Source organism: Protopterus annectens, chromosome 9.part0, assembly GCF_019279795.1.
Source record: "Protopterus annectens isolate FY-2018-M chromosome 9.part0, PAN1.0, whole genome shotgun sequence".
NCBI classification, from domain to species: Eukaryota; Metazoa; Chordata; order Ceratodontiformes; family Protopteridae; genus Protopterus; species Protopterus annectens.
In genome coordinates, this window is record NC_056743.1 from 279632209 (window position 1) to 279652406 (window position 20198).

Here is a 20198-nt window from a genome sequence, read left to right on the forward strand (position 1 = left end):
AGCTCATTAGGATGAGTAGACACCCGGTTATTTTAGTGATCTTAGACTTTACCCCCAAGTTTCTCCTTCAGTAAATCCAATTCCAAAGTAACTACAAAAGAACTGGTATTCTTATTCTCCCAGGTTGGCTTACCAAAGGAAACAAGCACAAGCAAGGCCCTCCTTTTATGTCTTTGATCAAGTGGCATCTTTTGCAAGAGCTTTCAGACAGAACACCTAAAACCTCCATTTACCACCCCTGAACAGAGAATTTGGAGAAATGGGTCAGTAGGACCTTAACGTTTATGCTAAGAAAAGTAAATGAGAAAGAATAAAAAAAATAGGACTAGCTATTGCACTGTTTAATATTCTCCATGAGAGAGATACCGCAGGCCTTTACATGATTTATATCCTTTTAATTATTTTATGTCTGAAACCTCAGAAGACTGCTGGACAGAGTAAAAGACACATTGAAGAAGAGAAAACTCCATTTCAAGAATGTAGTCAGGCACTATACTGGTTTACAAGAAAGGATAAGGCTAATTATTCACATTATATGGAAGCACACAAAAAGGAACTAAATTGGTCACCAGGAATTATATAACTGAAATGCTTGGAACAGGTAATTTTAAGTGGCAGGCCATGTCTTAGCTCTGGTCCACATGAATGAAGAGTTCCTGATCAAGTGGCAAGGACATAATGAAATAATTGAATAGGTAAATGAGATAAACTATAAAGTAAAGCAGATAGTTTTTTAAGGAACAGTTTTCCTATCATATTAATAAAAAGCCCAGCAGAGAAGCACAGACAAATGAAGAGAGAACAGTCTTAGGGGTTACAGACCATGAGCAAGAGAAAATCTGCTGATCCCCCCCCCCAACTACTGGATGATGGCACCCACTCTAGATCATAGAAGCAGGAAGTTCAGGGATTTTGCTGTGAGAAATGAGGACATCTTCTCTAAGTGCTGGATTAAAGCTCCCTTTTTAAGCATTACACAGAAATCATCTTGGGGAGAATATTAATTTAAAGCCCTGTAGAATATCAGAAGTGTGGATGTTTAATCTAGGAGTGGAATAATAGTTGACTGGTGATTAAAATAGCCCTCTAGTGCAATTGCAAAACAAGATGGTACCATCCGGTTTATTCATGACTTCTACAGATTAAACAGTATCCAACCTCAATAGCTACTGTATACCTAGGGTAGATAAGCTAATGGAACACTTGTGTAATGACAGATTTCTCACCCTGGACCTTTAAAGGGATTTTGTCAGATTCTTTACTGCTTATAGTCTATACCAATATACCATTAATTGCCATAGAGCATGAGCCACATTGCAGAGATTGCTGGATCAGATCTTGACAACCTATTTTTTTTTCTTTTTTTGCTGTGGTTTACATGGACAACATGATCACTCATTTGAAGGAATGGGGCTCATCTTCCTAAGAGTCAGTTACTTTTGTACTACTTGTGGTAAGCCAGTCTTGCTGTCAGTGCTCTGAATTGCAATGTTGGCATGACTCAGATTAGGTTATGAGACGTGTTATAGGGCACAGATCAGTTATTCCCTGTACAGAGAAAATATATGCTGTTATGTATGGCCAGTCCCTCGGATAAAAAAGCAAGAAAGGCTTTACTAGCACTTGAAGTGTGTTAGAGAAGATTTGTTCCAGAGTTCACTTCTATAGCCTCCCCCTAACAAATCTGATTAAAGGCAATATGCTAAAAAACATCACCTTGTTTTCAAAGGCTGATGAATCATTTAAGATGCTTTAAAAAGCCTTAGCGCTGAGCTAGTCATTTTATCCCCTGACTTTTGCAAATCTTTTTCTTCCTACAAAGGTACCTCAAAGCTTGGGTTAGAGACAGTGCTTATGCAAAGGATAGAAAATGAGGAGCAATTAGTCAACTATTTAATCAGAAGGCAAAGTAAGAGTGTGAGCAGATACTCCTCCACTGAGTTGAGGTGCTGATTGTTAAAGTAAGCCTTAGGCTATGTATAGTACTCTTTTCCTGGGTGAAGAATTTATGCTAGTTATGGATTATGTCCCTTTCACTAGCTTCACCAGCAAAAAGGGAGAAAATATCAAGCTCTGCTGGTGGGTACTAGCACTCCAACCATTCCAGTTTCACAGTTATTGCCATCCCAGTGTTTGCCACCACAATGTGGATTGTCTTGACTATGGCTCACAGACCTGCCTCTGGGCTTATAGTTCATGGCTTCAAGTTGAGAGGTTACCTATAATATTACCTGATGACTTCACTAGGAAATGCCTACTGGATGGTATCTGCAGATGCTGGAAGGATCATTTGATAAGACAGAGCTAGAGTGAAAACAAAAGTGGAGTATCTGAAAGAATCAACATATGCCTACAATGTAGGAAACATATTAAAGTGCACACTAGAGACTGGTCCCCTTTAAGTGAATTGACTCCATGCAGGCAGTGAGAAGCAGCTTGATACCAGTACCTTTATACTACAGGTGAATTTTCAGTATGGCAGAAGACACTTTCAGATGTCTCTATGAGACTGTAGGGTTTTTATAATGGGTAGAGATGCTCTAAGATCAGGATAGCTGACTCTGAGATGAGAGTCGATGGAGGTTTGGCACTGCCAGTGGAAGTCCTGTTTGTCTGGATCGAGAATCATTTCACTGATAAGGATTTGTGTGCCAGAGACATTTGATTTTAAAGACTTTTCCTTGAGTTCCAAAGACTTTTTAGTTGCTTAATTGCTTTGCGTATCACAACTGCAAGCCCTGTTGAGGAGAGACTTAAGACCAGTTTTTGTGTACAGCTTTCTTTAAAGATTGTTACCTGAACATTGCTATTTATAAAGGTGCTATTGGAATGGTCACATCTGCTTATGATAGTAATTTTGTTGTGCAGTTGCCATGGGAGTTGTTAGAAAACTAAGCCATTGTTTTTTTGTGATAGAAAGTGCTCTACTAAGTTGATATGTTGCTTTGTATTTGTTGCTATATTTTGTTTCCTGTTCTGCTGAACTCTCTTTTCACATTTGTTTAGAAAAACACTATTGACCTAAAACCTATGGAGTGTCTTTTGCTTGAAATGTTTACATAATCCTTAATAGACCATGATTAAACAACATGCCCGACACACTGGTCCACCTCCCTGGACTACATGAAAAGAGACATGGAGGTGCTATCGGATTATGTAGCCCAGGCAGGTATGACCCTAGCCCTGAGCAGCATCTTACCATCACCCAGAATGATACCACAGTACAAGCAGAAAATGATTGATTTGAACAATTGGCAAAATTTCTGGTGTCATTCTAAGGGGATCCAGTATCTGTCTGCCTGGGATGACATGATTGACAGACACCTTGATGCCTTGCCAGAGATGGCCTGCATCTGCCACCTCTGGGCTTCTGGATACTGGCCAAGGCTCTTGCCACCCCTATAGTGCCTTTTTTAGGTGGTGTTCCAAAGACCAAGTTACCACCGTAACAGTTACAAACAAATGCAATCTGAGGGTCATGCTGCAAAACTCTAGAAGTCTAAATCTCAAAATGCACTCATTCAAAGCACTCCTTAAAAATGGAGAATATCGACATTTGTGCCATAACAGAGACCTGGTTCAAAGCAGCAAAAAGCACCCCCGCACTACCAGGCTATAACTCATTCCATACCTTTTGGTCCCAGAACTTGGACCAAAGCTCCAAAGGTGGTGGTGTTTCCATATTCCTAAAGGATGCGCACACCTCCAAACTGGTAGCCCAACATAATGCATCTGAGATACTTCAGGTGCGGATAACACTGGGTAAGGCAGAGATTCAGTTTGTAGCCTGCTATAGGTCCCCAACCATGTCCCAAGACTCACACTCCACATTCTTAAGCTCCCTGGAGAATATTAGGCTCCAACCTAATACTCTCATACTGTGTGACTTCAACTACCCCTGAATTAACTGAGAAAACTACTCATGTACCAATACACTTGCCCAACGTTTCCTGGAATTCATTAATTCCAATGCCCTGGACCAGCTTGTTCTTACCCCCACTAGAGGAAGCAACATCCTTGACCTGGTCATTACCAACATGGGCGACCATTGCTCTACACCAATAGACAACTTCTCCCTGGTTAGATCCGACTACAAACCACCTTGGAAATTCACATCCCTCCCAGAACCCCTGCAAAGGTAACCACCATGAAAAACTTCTCCAAAGTTAACTTTGGGCTCCTAAAAACAGAGGTGGCTAACTTCATTGCACCCATGCAAATGCAGAATAGTTGCATGACTGCTGAATCATACACCAGTGCACTGTACAAACACGTACACAAATGCATGGATCTCACCATACTCAATAGAACCAAGATGCTGCCCTCCAAAAAAGGAAGCCAATCTGGTGGTCCCCTGCCATAAACAAACTCTACAACAGAAGGAAGAAACTGATGTAGAATAAGGTGAAATCCCAAGACTGGAAAAACTCCCTTATCAGCCTCCACAAAAAGTTGAAATCCCTCATCAAATCCTCTAATGCTAGCTATGAAAACAGAGTTGCAGCAGATAGTAAAGACAACCACAAAGCCTTCTATAGTTATGTAAAGAATCTCCACGGCAATACCCAGATTTTCTCTGAGCTACTGCATAATGGTACCTTCTATACCGAGCCAACAGATATTGCCAGTATACTGGCTGACAGATTCAGTGCCAACTTTACCCCTGCACCCCCCCAAACAATGCCAGTAGATTGCCAGCACCCAGTATTACTGCTGCACATGTTAAAACAGCACTGTCCAAGGCCAAGAATATAGCTTCTATGGGACCTGACAATATCCCTGGCTGTGTTCTACATGAACTACAGAGAGAACTGGCACCTCACCTGTGTGCCCTGTTCAAGCACAGCCTCACCTGAGGCTTTGTCCCTACCAAATGGCGCACTGCTACAGTCATCCCTCTCCAGAAATGAGCGACTACAGACCCTGGGAACTATCGCCCCATTAGCCTGATGAGTCTGATATGCAAAGCTATGGAACGCATCATCATGGACCTAATAAGCAAGGATATAGGGAATCTCCAAACTCTGGATCCCATATAGTTTGGTTTTGTGAAGGGTAAATCATGCCTGCTCAACTTGGTCAACTTCTTTGAATCAGTCACCAGAGCCGTGGATGAAGGCAAGGTGGTTCATACAGCCTAGCTTGATCTGACCAAGGCCTTTGATACTATTCTCCACTCAGGAATCATAGAAAAATTCACTAAGCTACACATCAATCCCTATATCACTAGGTGGGTTACAGACTGGCTCATAGGTAGAACCCACAGTGTAAAAGTAGCTGACGCCAAGTCAGATTTCTGAACAGTCATGAGTAGAGTCCCACAGGGTTCAGTCCTGGGTCCACTCCTGTTTGGTATCTACTTCTCTCAAGTCCAGGCCAAAATGAAGAGACTCTGGCTGACAAAGTTTGCAGACAACTGCAAGTTGGAGCTATTATTAACTCCCCAAGTGATGTTGACGTCCTACAGAAAGGCCTCAATGAGACCAGTGACTGGTGTCAGAACCATGGCCTTAAGCTCAATGTCAAAACATGTGTCGTCATCCCCTTTGGAAAAAAGCTAGTTCCCATGAATTACCACATTGATGGTAGTCCACTGAATACAGAAGGTGATTGAAGAGATCTGGGAAAACAGGTTGACAGCATCCTCCCTTTTGACCACCACATTGCCATTGTGGTCAGAAAGTCCTTCTATGTGGCACATCTATCTCATTACTAAGGGTTTTGCATCCAGGAAGAAAGAGGTCATTGTCTCCCTCTACTCTTTCCTCATTAGGCCAATCATCGAGTACAATGCCCCATTTGGCATGTACCTCACTAAACACCTGAAACAACTGGAAAGGCTGCAGAATCATCTCACAAAGAGGATCCTAGACCTTAAACATTTGTTCTATATGGACAGACTTAAAAAACTCCAACTATTCTCAGTCTCATATCACCTACTTAGAGGCGATCTCTGCTTGACTTACAAAGCCATGTCTGACCCAGCTCTGTTAGAAATGCTACATCTAAAAAAATCCCAAACCCTCTGCACCACATGCTCCAGAGACCTCAACCTCATTACCACAATCAACAGAACATGCTGGAGTGATAGGTTCATAACCCAGAGACTGTGCATGCTATGGAATAGGCAAACCATACATGTCAAGCAGAGCACCTCACTGGCCATCTTCAAGAGAAATCTTGATGAGTGATGAGTTGATGGGAAATAGAAAATTCACCCCATGGATCACTCCACTGGCTTTACTCGACAGAGGCACTGGGAACTAAGGTCGGGTGGCACAATGCCAGGTTACTCCTAAGAGCTAGGCTTGTAAAGGCTCTTGGGCCATTAGCCTAGTACACACCTATGAACCTATTATGAAATGTACTAAGTTATACTGCATACATAAATAGAAGTTTTTGTTTACATTCTATACTACTTCTATCATTTTCTTGCATTCTGTGGATGACTGTTTTATTTTTTGTTAATAAACTTATCTGTTTAGAAAGGGAAAACAAAAATTAGACTGGCCCCTACTTATAAATTATAATTTATTTTCTCTCTCTCACCAGAAAAACAAAATCGCTTAGGCAAGGGCCTGCCCTGTTTTCCCCAAACTCTAATTTCATTTCTAAGTTTCTAATCTCCAGTCCTGATAATCCTCATTGCCCATAACTTTTCAGGAACGAACAATGTTTCATTGTTTTAGTCAAACTATGTTTACATCAATACACTTATTTTTTAATCTGTAGTTGCTCACATTGTCCATGTACTTAGATACTGATTGATTACCCCTGGCCTTCCTGTTTCGGCTCATGCATATAATATTGCTTCAGTGAAAAATTTTGTTAATACCTTTAGCTGTTTGAATCAGTCATCAGAGGTATTGTGCAGTAGTGTTTTTAATCCATAAGTTATCTTTCTTCATTTTACATACCCCATACCTTCCTTGAGTAAGCATTGTGGGAAAGCAATCTGCCCGATGCTTTTACTTAAGCTGCTCTAAAACTGACATATACAGCATTGTGTATTTATGACTGGTTGTCAGCTTAAAAATGTTTGTGGTCATCACTTAGCTTTTGACTAGCCAAACTAAAATAATGGCCCTCACTTTGTCATTCTGTGCTACAAACCACCAAACTTCTCCTCCCAGCCTGTACTTAAATTCTTTGAAAGACAGTTTTCTTTTCTCTTTGGTTGTGAAAATTGAATTGGGTCCTTGCCATGCTGTTTCTGACTCATGTCTGTTTTTGCTTTTTCCTAAGATTTCTCTGCTACTACATTTTTAGAAGTATCCATTACTGACTCAGCCACAAATTCCATCTACCCAACTGTCTGCACATATTTGCATCACTTGTTTATATATCATCATTCATATATTTATCTATGATACAAAAGTAATCATTTTGCATCTCAGCCCCTTAAATTATATTTAGCATGTAATTTTCCACATTACCATCTTGCCCTTCCGAAATGAAGGACATTGCACCTAAGATGCTTCCAGAAATCTAATAAAACATTTGCTTGACATTACGCTACCTAAAAATCCCACTATCCTGCTGTCCAGCTACTTATGTTAAGTAACACCAGGAAGAGCCTTACCTCTGAAGTCTATGGAGACTCTTTAAGCATTGAAGCCAGGTTTCATCTATATCATATAAATATCACCCACCATCTCTCCAGCTCTCAATAAAGCAGACTCTACATTTTTGTGGCTCTGCCCAGTCAGTAAAGATTAAAAAAATACATGAAAAGCAGCAAGAAAAATATCTAGAATAAATAAAGGTAAATGCACTTATTAATTATTTTTACATGGAGATACACTATTCTGAAAACACTTGTAAGGCATGATCTGAACCAAAAAGGCAAGAAAGGCTAGAACTCATAAAATACATTTCAGTACAAGTTATAAATGTATGGAGAAAAAGACAGGAATCTGGAATATATGAAAGTAGTTGCAGATATAGTACTGCACAGCTTATGGTTGAAGAATATATGCTGAAATTTACAACTTTTCTGTTATTCAGGTTTAGTACTACAGTACTATATATCTTCCATTTTGTCAATATTTAAAGTGTTAACTTTTATAAGTTTGTACACTGCCAACTTAGCAAGCTTAACACCATGTCACATGACTGGTACAGTCTTGTTATATAATTAAGACACAAGAGAGGAGAAGCAAACAATGTATGCAGTTATAGCAAAGGTAGACAAAGCCTGGTGGCATGACAGAGGAAGAGCATGAAGACAGCTGATAGTCTTCCTCTGGTATCAGTGCAGGGGCACTGAGTATAAAGTGCTGTTTGTGTATTGTTTTACAATTTTCAACAGATGATACATGTTTGATTTCCAGTAAGATTAAGTCCCAAAAGGTAGGGGTTAGCTTGCAAAGAGTTTTCTGCAACTAAAATTGTATGACAGTTTTAGAAAAGGGTACTAATTTGAGATTCAAAGAGTGTAAGACTTCCTATTACTTAAAACCCCTTACACACCATCAGTTACAGGAAACTCTTTCCCTAAACTGTTTTTTTTTTTTTGGCCAAAAAAAAAAAAAAAAAAACGGTAGAGGCTAGTATTGAGGTTACAAAAATAGGTTATTGAGGAGAAATGTTACCCTGAGATCAACAGTCAACTATTCATTTCCACTGATGGTGGTACAGTAGTGCTATTATAGAGGTTCAGGTTAAAGAAACTGTGGATTTTGTTTTCAGTTTTCTGTATGATATCTAGGTTTTGTAGAATTCAGAGCAAAAATAGAGTAAGCATATTCTAGTTTAGGAAGCAAAACATTGATTATTATGGCTGTTTGGCTTACTTAATATGAAACTGTATGTTTCTGTAGATTAATCTAAGCTGTCTTAGAATGGCAGTTGGGAAAGGTAAGGGAGGGATTGATGGATAATTTGTGGAATCTCTGGCTTGCGACTACTGTTAGGAAATGTCCCAGAGGGGCAAAATCTGTCTTAGTCTTTTCTTAGTGAAAGAGAGCATAAAACCATTTTGATTGGTATTCTCATTATATTTTTTTCTGAAGCACCCAATTACAAAATGATGAAATAATTTTGGAATGATTGGTTTATTTCAGAAAGTGTGGAGGCTGTCATGGAGACAACTAAGTCATTGGCATAAAGTGTGCAGTTATGGTCATAATGCTTCCACGGTAAATGATAATTGCAGAGGGCCAAGTACTGACCCTTGAGTTAAACCAAAGCTGGTCAAACCATGAATAGTTTGGTGTGAGTTAAAAAAAAAACAGAATTGTCTGTCAAGAAGAAAGTTAGAGAACCAGGTGAAAACCTCATCTGAGAATATGCAAGTTCTGAGTTTGCTGAAGAGATTATTTACTTACTTATGTATTGCTTTTGATTACTGGGAAAGTCTGGATTGGTACAGGACCCATTTTCAGCAGAGGCTCCATTATATAAATTTATGTAAATATAAAAAAATGACAAAATATTTGTGCATACAAGAAAATAGTAATGACGTTGACAGTCATATAGAACATAAGCATCAAATATTTTAATAGCGAATCAGTACATCTCAAATTCTGTAAGCAAAGAATATAGGGATAGGAGATAATAAGAGATGGGTGCAGAGTGTGTAAGAGAAGGCAGGAGGAGGATGGAGGTGTTGCATTTTCTTTTTTTAAACAACTTTTTATTAATTTTAAAACAAAGATTGTACAAAATTATTTAAAGTTAAATAGAGCAAAAACATAACTGTTTACAGATGTCCACAACAAAATCAAACACAGAAAACTAAACCATTAGAATTTATCAAGTAAATCACTTAATTTTGACCAAAATCTAAACTGATAAATAATATTCAAAGTTCTCATTTAGGCAGTTGACAATTCTTTTTTATAGACATTTTTTCCTAAATGAATGAATTCAGTGAAGGAAGTAGTTTTACATTTCCAATTCTTTGGCACTCTTTTTCTTGCTGTAGCTAAAATGGACCAAAGGAGAGACACCTGCAAGCTAGGAACAGAATCCAGAACTGGAGCATTAAGTACGATCAAGAAGTAAGAAATGTTACAATTATCTGTCCACAAGGCTTGGGCAAGATTCCTAAATTCAACCCAGAAAGGAGTTATTATTTAACAGTCTGTGTTAGAGAGTTCATTATTCCTCCAAAATTTAATTTTCCTGTAACTATATATTAAATCTGCTTTGAGTTAAAAAAGCTTTGTGAAGAAATCTCCACATATATATTTCCAATAAAGAGAAGTAGATTTTCCTGCAGATTTAATAGTTAAGCATTTATCTTCATCAGAAAAGGCCTTCTCATTAATCTTATTTGAGTAATTCCAAAATAATGAATCTGTGGAACCAAACTGTTTTCTTTTTATTTTATAAATTAATGATATTTATGATTTATTCTTATTTGAGTTACTGTTGATTCTATAAAAAAAAACCTCAAATATCTTTGGAATATATGTTATTTGAAAATTCATGGAGATTTTAATGTTATCACCAACATATTTTTTACAAAATTGTATAGTCAACCAATTATTGTCTTGAAAAATTATAATCTGTATTATGTGATTTATTAAGAATTTATACCAAAAGATTAAATTTGCATCTGTAAGGTCTAGCATTTTGTTTATATTAAAAGTTCTCAAACAGCAGTATTGATTATTGGGAACAAAAAAAAACAATAAATCTTTAACTATAGAATTAGAATTTATGAATCTTTCAAAATTTAAAGGGATGTAGTTAGTGAAGTGAGAGGAATAGTATTTTTTTCTTTTCATTTAAACATAAGTCTTTCAAGATCCAGTAAAATGTATTCATTCCAAATTTAAAGAATGATTATACAACATAGTTGTTATTATTTATTAATCTTTCATGAATGAATTTCCATCTGGATTGGTAAGGGGAATTTAACCATAGAGACATTAAGTTAAGAATTCTGGATTGGCATTCAGCATTTGGAAAACGTAATCCACCTTCTTGCCAACTTTTAGCATGCCGATCAAAGGATATTATCGGCTTATTGTGGAACCAGAGAAAATTAAAAAGGATAGAATTTAATTTTTAAAGATTTTTAAGGAGGGAGAATAATTAGTGATTGTAGATATATGCAAATTTTTGGTAAGATTATCATTTTTATTAAAATAAGTCTATCTTCTGTTGTACAAAATGTTCCAATTAATATTTGTTTTAGTAATAGTGTCTATTAAATTACTATGATTTGCTGCTATTGAACTTTTTATAGTAGATTTAATTATAATTCCAAGATATCAGGGTTAAATATTAAACCTGGCACTTTTTCAAACTAATTAATAGACTCAGTTAAACTTTTTAGTGAAGCTTCAGTATCACCACTTGTTTATTAAAATGTTATCTGCAAGTAACTGAATTTTACAGGTATAACTTTCATCTATCGAGAATCCCTACATTTTGCTACTAGATGTAATAAAGTTTGAGAAAGGCTCAATTGCTAGAGAAAATAATAGAGGTGACAAAGGACAGCCCTGTTTTGTATCTTTTAATATTTTGAAAGAGCTAGACAGAAAAGAGCCAATTTTAGTAAAAGAAAATGAGGTACTATGTAGATTAGTTGTAAGATTTATAAAAGCTAGGGAAAATTCATATCATTGAAGTATGTTGAACAAATAATTCCAAAAATAGAATCAAAAGCCTTACTTGTATCTAGACTTATTATAGTTCGTTTTTTGTTTTTTTTATTAGCCAGGTCTATTAAAGTATTAATCCTAATAATCTTACCCTGAACCTTTCTATGTAGTATAAAACCAATCTGATCATCACTTATTAATACTGGCATAATAATGTTCAGTCTTTTTGCAAAAGTAGACATTAATATTTTGTAAACATTTAATAATGAAATAGGATGGTATGAAGAACATATGTTAGAATCATTATTTAGTTTCAAGATACGAGATATCTGAGAATATTTCCAGGAGAGGAGTGTTTGGCATATGTTTAACTTGTTCAAAAAATGTTTAATGGAATATTTAAACTATTCTCTGTGAATAATTTATATAGGTCTTGGATCTTACCATCAAGACCAGGTCTTTATTTGGTTTGAGGTTATTAATTTGATCATTTAGCTCCCTAAAAGAGAATTACTTATCATTTTTGGATCTTTTGTCTTTGCTTAATTTAAATCTTACATTATATTTCAAAAAGTCATCAGTTATGTTGTTGATTTCTAAAGCTGTCTCTCTATTATTAATGTATTCATAATATTTCCTAAAGCATTCTTGTATGTCTTTTAAATCAATCACTTTTTATCATAATCACCTTGTTTGGAAATTATTTCTTTAATATGATTAGTATTTAGTTTTGTTTTAGGTCTAGCAGCCAACCTGTGTAAGCTTCTGTGGTTTATTGAGTAAGTTTGTAATATTATTTTTTCAAGATTTATTGATATTGTATGGTGAAGTACATCAAGACATTTCTGATTTAATATTTTCAACTTAGCATTTGCCATTTTTTACATATGTACCAATTTTTAATTCTTCCATATAGATAAGCTTTTAACTCATTACATCCAGTGACACCTCCAGGTACATCTGCAGTTAACTCCTACTGAAGCCTCCAGGCGTCAAATATTGCTTGTTCATATTTGCATTAATAATTCCAAAACCATGCTATGTGCAACGTTTTAAAATATTTTGTCTTAAAGCTTACACGGTGGCAAACTCAACTGCATTAATATTTGACCTCTGTTTAGTGCGGGTAAAGAGGTGTTGAATGCTCAAGAACAACAAACATCATGGTATGATCCCAAATTTAATAAAAACAGCAAAAATCTCTCAGTAACACAAAAAAGCCCTCTAGCACCTCAGCTTCACATAAGCCTTCAAGGAGTACTTCCATTACAAAAAAAAAACTATGACTTAAATACTCACAGTTGCCACTTCATGGAAATGTGTTATTTAATTATGTGGAAATGTCTCTTTAAAGGTCTTAATAAGTGTATATTAACTAATTGATTAGTAATTGAATTGGCAACTGTGAGTATTTAAGTAATTGATTTCTGTAATGGAAGTACTCCTTGAAGGCTTATGTGAAGCCGAGGCGCTAGAGTGCTTTTTTGTGTTACTGAGAAATGTTTGCTGTTTTTATTAAATTCTGGATCATACATTGACATTTGTTGTTCTTAAGAAAATTGGTTTGCAGTGTTGTCAAAAGATATTAAATGCTGTTTATATACGAATTTATATAGATATAATGCTCACATTTTTCTAAATATTTCAACAACCAAGTAACACAGACAAGAATTCCTTAGCCTCACGTGAAAGCTCTCGGTTAGATGAACAAAGCTGCTGACAAGTATGTGTGTAACTTGATTGGTTGCTGAAATATTGTAAGTTGTTTACAAAATATTACAAACTTAATACGTATTGTGTTTACTGTGACTTATAAAATTCAGTTTAAGCCTTAGAACCTAAAGAATACTACCACTATAAAATAGTCTGTGCTGACATACTTCTTTCATAACCCCTATGGTTCTAGATATATGAACATTTGTTTGAAATGTGAGAACATAATTTGATTCTGTCAAAAGACTTAGGCTCCACCCATTGGAAGTTACAGTGCAAACTTCCTGAGTTCCACTGGAGTGAATGAGTTAAAGAATCCCAGAGAATTACTTATGACACTTCTCCATTATTATTAATTTCAGTGTATTGATCCATTTTTTAAAACACCATTCCTTAAAGTCTTTTAATTTTACAATATAAGCAGGGATTCCCTGATAGTAAATCAGATTACTTGGTTTTGATGTGAACATAAATGTAATAGCATTGTGCTCAGATAAACAGCATGATGTTATCAATACATTTTCAATTTTAGTAAAAAAAATTACTAGAAGTAAAAGTTTTATCAGTGTATGTCTGGGTGCTAAATCTATAAGAATAATGTGTAAAGTTGAGAGTTAATTGATTTAATATCATAGGTATCTCTCAAATGTTGCATATTAAGTGTTTAGTTGCTGAGCATAGCATAGGAACCTTATCTGTAGTTGTGTCTTTACTAATAAGAATACAGTTGCAATATTTTGCAATAATCAGTTCATGTTTTTGTATATAAGGTTATAATATTCAAATATTTTTTTAGTAAATTTGCTTCAATTCCAGGTGACCAGTAAGAATTCACAAAAGTGAAAGTTTTTTTTGTCAATTCTACTACTGCTAAACCTAGCATGCCATTTTTTATCTGAATACGCATTTAATATTTTAGGCATATATTGAATTTATCCAAAGAAGAAGAATGCCTTTCCATCTTGATCTCAAATGAGAGCTCACAAGAGTTGAATAATCTTTTAACATCAATCTGTCTACATATTCAGATAATAAATGCATTTCTTTTAAGACAATTATGTGATATTTAACCAATTTTAAATATTTGTTTAAGCTACTCCTCTTCAATGGATTATTAAGCCCATTGATGTTTAATGAGAGACAATTGTATGTTAACATTCCTGAGAACATGTACATGCACTGATGTAACCAAGTACTAATAGTCGTTATGGACAGATATAAAAAAAAACAAAAACATTTCAAACTTATATACATTCAAACCTCCCATCATGGAATGAAGATTCCCTGATTTGATGATATAATCGTACAAATCATACACCAGCCAACCCATCCCAATGCCACCAAGCTAAACAGTTGCTACTGCTTCTTAATTTAAAACAATATTAATTAAAACTATTCAGAGCACACTCAAGCCATGTTAAAAGGAAAAACAATATAAAGTATTGGTTTGAGAAATATTAATATTTATGATACCCAAAATATAAAGTTGGAATAATAATAAAGAATGGCATAACATATTTCTGAATACATCAAAAATATCCCAGAAATAATGCATTTCAAATTGCTTTATTTAACCGAGACATTATATATAGTCATTTCATCTAATTAATCCTACTATAGAAAATACTATAAACAGTCTCATATTTTTAAGCATTTATATGGAGGAAATAAATAAACCTAGCAGCACCTGTAATACATTACCCTGTGTAGACATCATAACACCAATACATATCAAGATCACATATCATAAAACTTTGAAAAATCATTTCATAATATGGGTGAAATGGTGAAAGTAATAGAATACAAAAGGATAATTAAAAAGTGCTGCAATTTAAAATTACATATTTGTGTATACTTGATGTGCTTATATATGCATAACATATTTATGTGGATGTGCATACTTATAACTGTTGTATGTGCAAATTATGAGTAGGTGCTTGATATGTATATTAACAGTTAAGAGTGAATACATTAGGTATATATGCATGAGAGTAAATATACAAATGAGTGAGTGTTTTAAGTGAATATTTATTTGTATTATGAATGTATGTGTATTACTTTTGATACCTCTAGTACTGGGAATATACATTTAACATCTAACTTCTATACAGGAAGCATTCTGTTATGATTATATTTTAAGTATCAAGTATTTACAACTTTTTATTGGCTAATTCTGAAATGTGTGAATCAAGTTTTTGTATTCATCATACCAATGGAAGACGAAAAATATTTGAAAAGATTTAAAGGTCATTTTTGTGTAAAATAAAATTACATATTTCACTAACAATTGCCGAATATTTTGAAGAGTTAAATCTGCTCAATATTATTTTCCAATAATTAGTGAAGTAACTCTGAGTAATTAAGGCAATAGATGTTGAGCAGATTGTGGTATTTTAAGCATCTTCTCCTCTAAACTGTTTCATATAGCACAGACGACAACAGCTTACATTAAAGTACAAGTATAGTAATGTATATAAATGCTGTTATATGCAAATTAATATCTATATAGAAGTCAAATTAATATATTTCTCTCAGAGAAAGTTTATATTTAATGGTTTCTAGTCAAATGTTTGTAAAAATAGTTTTGTCTAAAAAAACAATTTTATAGCAACCAGTGTGCAGAGGTGTGAATCATATGTTATCCAATATAAGACATGCTAGCTTCCTGCATGCTTGTTTTCATTGTCATTTTAATAATGAAGTGTTCCCTGTGTTTAACATTACAGTTTTGTTGCATTCCACTGTTCTTTTGGGCATCACATTAGGTACTAGATTTCACAATTGCATTTAAAGGAAAGCATTGGGATATCTGTATACTGAAATAATACCAAAAGGTTATGAGTATTTAGTTTTTGTAGGCAGTCAGTTATACCATGTGCAAATACATCTGTAGACCATTTATGAATAGACAAGTGTGGTCTGTGTAAATATGCATGTCAGTTTGAGTGTGTTTTTGTATGTGGATGTCCTTATGTATATAGAATTGCAATGTAGCATCATTTACTTAAGTATGGATGTTTAATCTGTATCTTACCAACTGTCAGATAATTAATAGCTTGCTATAACAATATTTTAATACACTGCCAGATGTTATATATGGCACACTATGCTGTCAGCTTCATTCATGCTATGTATTTGTAAGTATTCTGTATTCCATCAACAATCTTGACGCTTAACTACCTCTTTCTGTTACTTCTCAGGTTTTCCATTATCTGTGGATCACCCATGGTCTATGTGTTTGTTATATTTTTTTATAAGATTAAAACTTTAGGTGTGCTACTGTCTGTTGCAAGAAGATCCGTTATTTTACTTATTATATCTTATTTAATAAAACTATCTATTCTTGTGAAGAATCTGTATTCATAGGGAGCCCAGTAGAAAATACCAGATAGCCCTTGAACAATGCAAAAGTTAGAACATGTCAGAAATATAAGACATAGCTAGCCAAGCAGTTAATTTGTACTTGCATAAATGAAATCTGGTCAGTGATAATAATGGATCAATTAAGGAAAGTAACATTTTAAAATATCAGAACTCACAATGCCAAGCCCTGAAATGTTTAAACTGAATAATCATAGTTCCAGTCTGACAGTATGTAAATATATGTGCATATAATATAACGGGTAGCATGTTACAGAACCAGAGAAACTGTAGAGGAAATCCCATTATTGTAATAGGTAATTCTTTGTTTATCAGAATTATTCTGCATAGCAGTAACTGTCTAATTCATTATTGTTAGTTATATTATTTTCATCTTCTTTTATGACACATTAAAACCATATAGTTTTAAACAAGCGTTTTCCCATATTTATGCTATACTGTGGATCCTACCTTCACCAAGAATGATGCCACAATACAGAGATAAGATGATCAGTTTTAACAATTGGCTTAAACTCTGGTGTCATTCAAAGGGGATCCAATGTCTGTCTGCCTGGGATGACATGCTGGACAAGCCACGCTGCTTCGCAAGGGACGGCTTGCACTTGTCACCCCTGGGATTCCGGATTTTGGCAAAGGCTCTTGCCACCCCCATAGTGCCTTTTTAGGCAAGGCTCAAATTCTAAACCTACCACCCTAGAACAAAACAAAGAAAAAACTAAGGGTAATGCTGCTCAATGCCAGAAGTCTCAACCTCAAGATGCACACACTCGAGGCCCTTCTCAGTATGGAGAACATCGATGTCTGTGCTGTGACAGAAACCTGGTTCATGGCTCCTGAGAGCACCCCAGCACTATCAGGTTTTACCTCATATCATGCTCCGCCACAAAACCCGGACAATACCAAGAAAGGAGGAGGGGTATCCATATTCATCAAGGACACCCACACCTCAAGATTGGTGGCATCGCACGATGCATCGGAAACCATTCAGGTGCAATTAACCATAGGCAAGACTGCTATGCAAATTGTAGCATGTTACAGGCCACCCTCGCAAACTCAGGAACCTCACATGGCCTTCCTGAAAACACTGGAGGATAAATGTATCTCCGAACACCATCATACTAGGTGACTTCAACTACCCTAATATAGACTGGGAACACTACTCAAGCCCAAACACTCTAGCCCAAAAGTTCCTGGAATTCATAAACTCAAATGCCATGGAACAACTAGTCACCATCCCCACAAGAGGAGAGAACATACTTGATCTCATCATCACGAACATGGGAGCACAAAGTTCAACGCCAGAAGTATACCCCTCACTGGTGAGATCTGATCACAAACTAATCTCGCTGGAGGTCCTCATCCCGCCCCCACCCGAAATGAAGAAGACCACAGTAAAGACCTTCTCGAAGCCGACTTCACACTTCTAAAGACTAGTGTGGTCTCCTTTAAGGCCCCTGAGCCGGCGGTTAACATTACTCAAACCGCTGAATCACTTACAAATGCCTTCTACCAGCACCTGCAGGGCTGCATGGATCAGGCAATCCCAAGCAAAACAAAGACTCTCTGTACCAAAGGCAGGCGTCCAGTCTGGTGGACCCCAGCCATAAACAAACTCTACAATAAAAGGAGAAAGCTACTACAAGATAGAGCAAAATCCTTAAAAGGTAAGACACCGCTGATCACTATAAGTAAAAAGCTAAGAGCTCTCATAAAATCATCCAAAGCTAATTTTGAGAAAAAAATAGCTAAGGACTCTAAAGACAACCATAAAGCATTCTTTAGCTATGTCAGAAACCTAGGAGGAAACTCCCAGATATGCTCAGAATTAGTTCAAAATGATGTGAAGATTACTGATCCTACAGACATTGCCAACATACTGGCTGACAGGTTCAGTGCAAACTTCTCCCCACCCTCCCCGCCTAAAGAAGAGATATCTATACCAAATGATTGTAGCCCCCCAAACATCTCCAACGCTCAGGTGAGAACTGCTCTCTCCAAGGCAAAGAACACAGCATCCATGGGACCTGATGGTGTCCCCGGCTGTGTGCTCCATGAAAAAATATTTGTTTAAGCTACTCCTCTTCAATGGATTATTAAGCCCATTGATGTTTAATGAGAGACAATTGTATGTTAACATTCCTGAGAACATGTACATGCACTGATGTAACCAAGTACTAATAGTCGTTATGGACAGATATAAAAAAAAACAAAAACATTTCAAACTTATATACATTCAAACCTCCCATCATGGAATGAAGATTCCCTGATTTGATGATATAATTGTACAAATCATACACCAGCCAACCCATCCCAATGCCACCAAGCTAAACAGTTGCTACTGCTTCTTAATTTAAAACAATATTAATTAAAACTATTCAGAGCACACTCAAGCCATGTTAAAAGGAAAAACAATATAAAGTATTGGTTTGAGAAATATTAATATTTATGATACCCAAAATATAAAGTTGGAATAATAATAAAGAATGGCATAACGTATTTCTGAATACATCAAAAATATCCCAGAAATAATGCATTTCAAATTGCTTTATTTAACCGAGACATTATATATAGTCATTTCATCTAATTAATCCTACTATAGAAAATACTATAAACAGTCTCATATTTTTAAGCATTTATATGGAGGAAATAAATAAACCTAGCAGCACCTGTAACACATTACCCTGTGTAGACATCATAACACCAATACATATCAAGATCACATATCATAAAACTTTGAAAAATCATTTCATAATATGGGTGAAATGGTGAAAGTAATAGAATACAAAAGGATAATTAAAAAGTGCTGCAATTTAAAATTACATATTTGTGTATACTTGATGTGCTTATATATGCATAACATATTTATGTGGATGTGCATACTTATAACTGTTGTATGTGCAAATTATGAGTAGGTGCTTGATATGTATATTAACAGTTAAGAGTGAATACATTAGGTATATATGCATGAGAGTAAATATACAAATGAGTGAGTGTTTTAAGTGAATATTTATTTGTATTATGAATGTATGTGTATTACTTTTGATACCTCTAGTACTGGGAATATACATTTAACATCTAACTTCTATACAGGAAGCATTCTGTTATGTTATGATTATATTTGAAGTATCAAGTATTTACAACTTTTTATTGGCTAATTCTGAAATGTGTGAATCAAGTTTTTGTATTCATCATACCAATGGAAGACGAAAAAATATTTGAAAAGATTTAAAGGTCATTTTTGTGTAAAATAAAATTACATATTTCACTAACAATTGCCGAATATTTTGAAGAGTTAAATCTGCTCAATATTATTTTCCAATAATTAGTGAAGTAACTCTGAGTAATTAAGGCAATAGATGTTGAGCAGATTGTGGTATTTTAAGCATCTTCTCCTCTAAACTGTTTCATATAGCACAGACGACAACAGCTTACATTAAAGTACAAGTATAGTAATGTATATAAATGCTGTTATATGCAAATTAATATCTATATAGAAGTCAAATTAATATATTTCTCTCAGAGAAAGTTTATATTTAATGGTTT

The 20198-nt window shown here is 35.3% G+C and overlaps 1 protein-coding gene across 3 annotated transcripts in view; it reads left to right on the forward strand.

Moving 5' to 3' along the window:
• PTPRJ (protein tyrosine phosphatase receptor type J) overlaps positions 1 to 20198 on the forward strand; it is a 656092-nt gene that overhangs the window by 72055 nt on the left and 563839 nt on the right. The gene's annotated exons all lie outside the window — the stretch shown is intronic.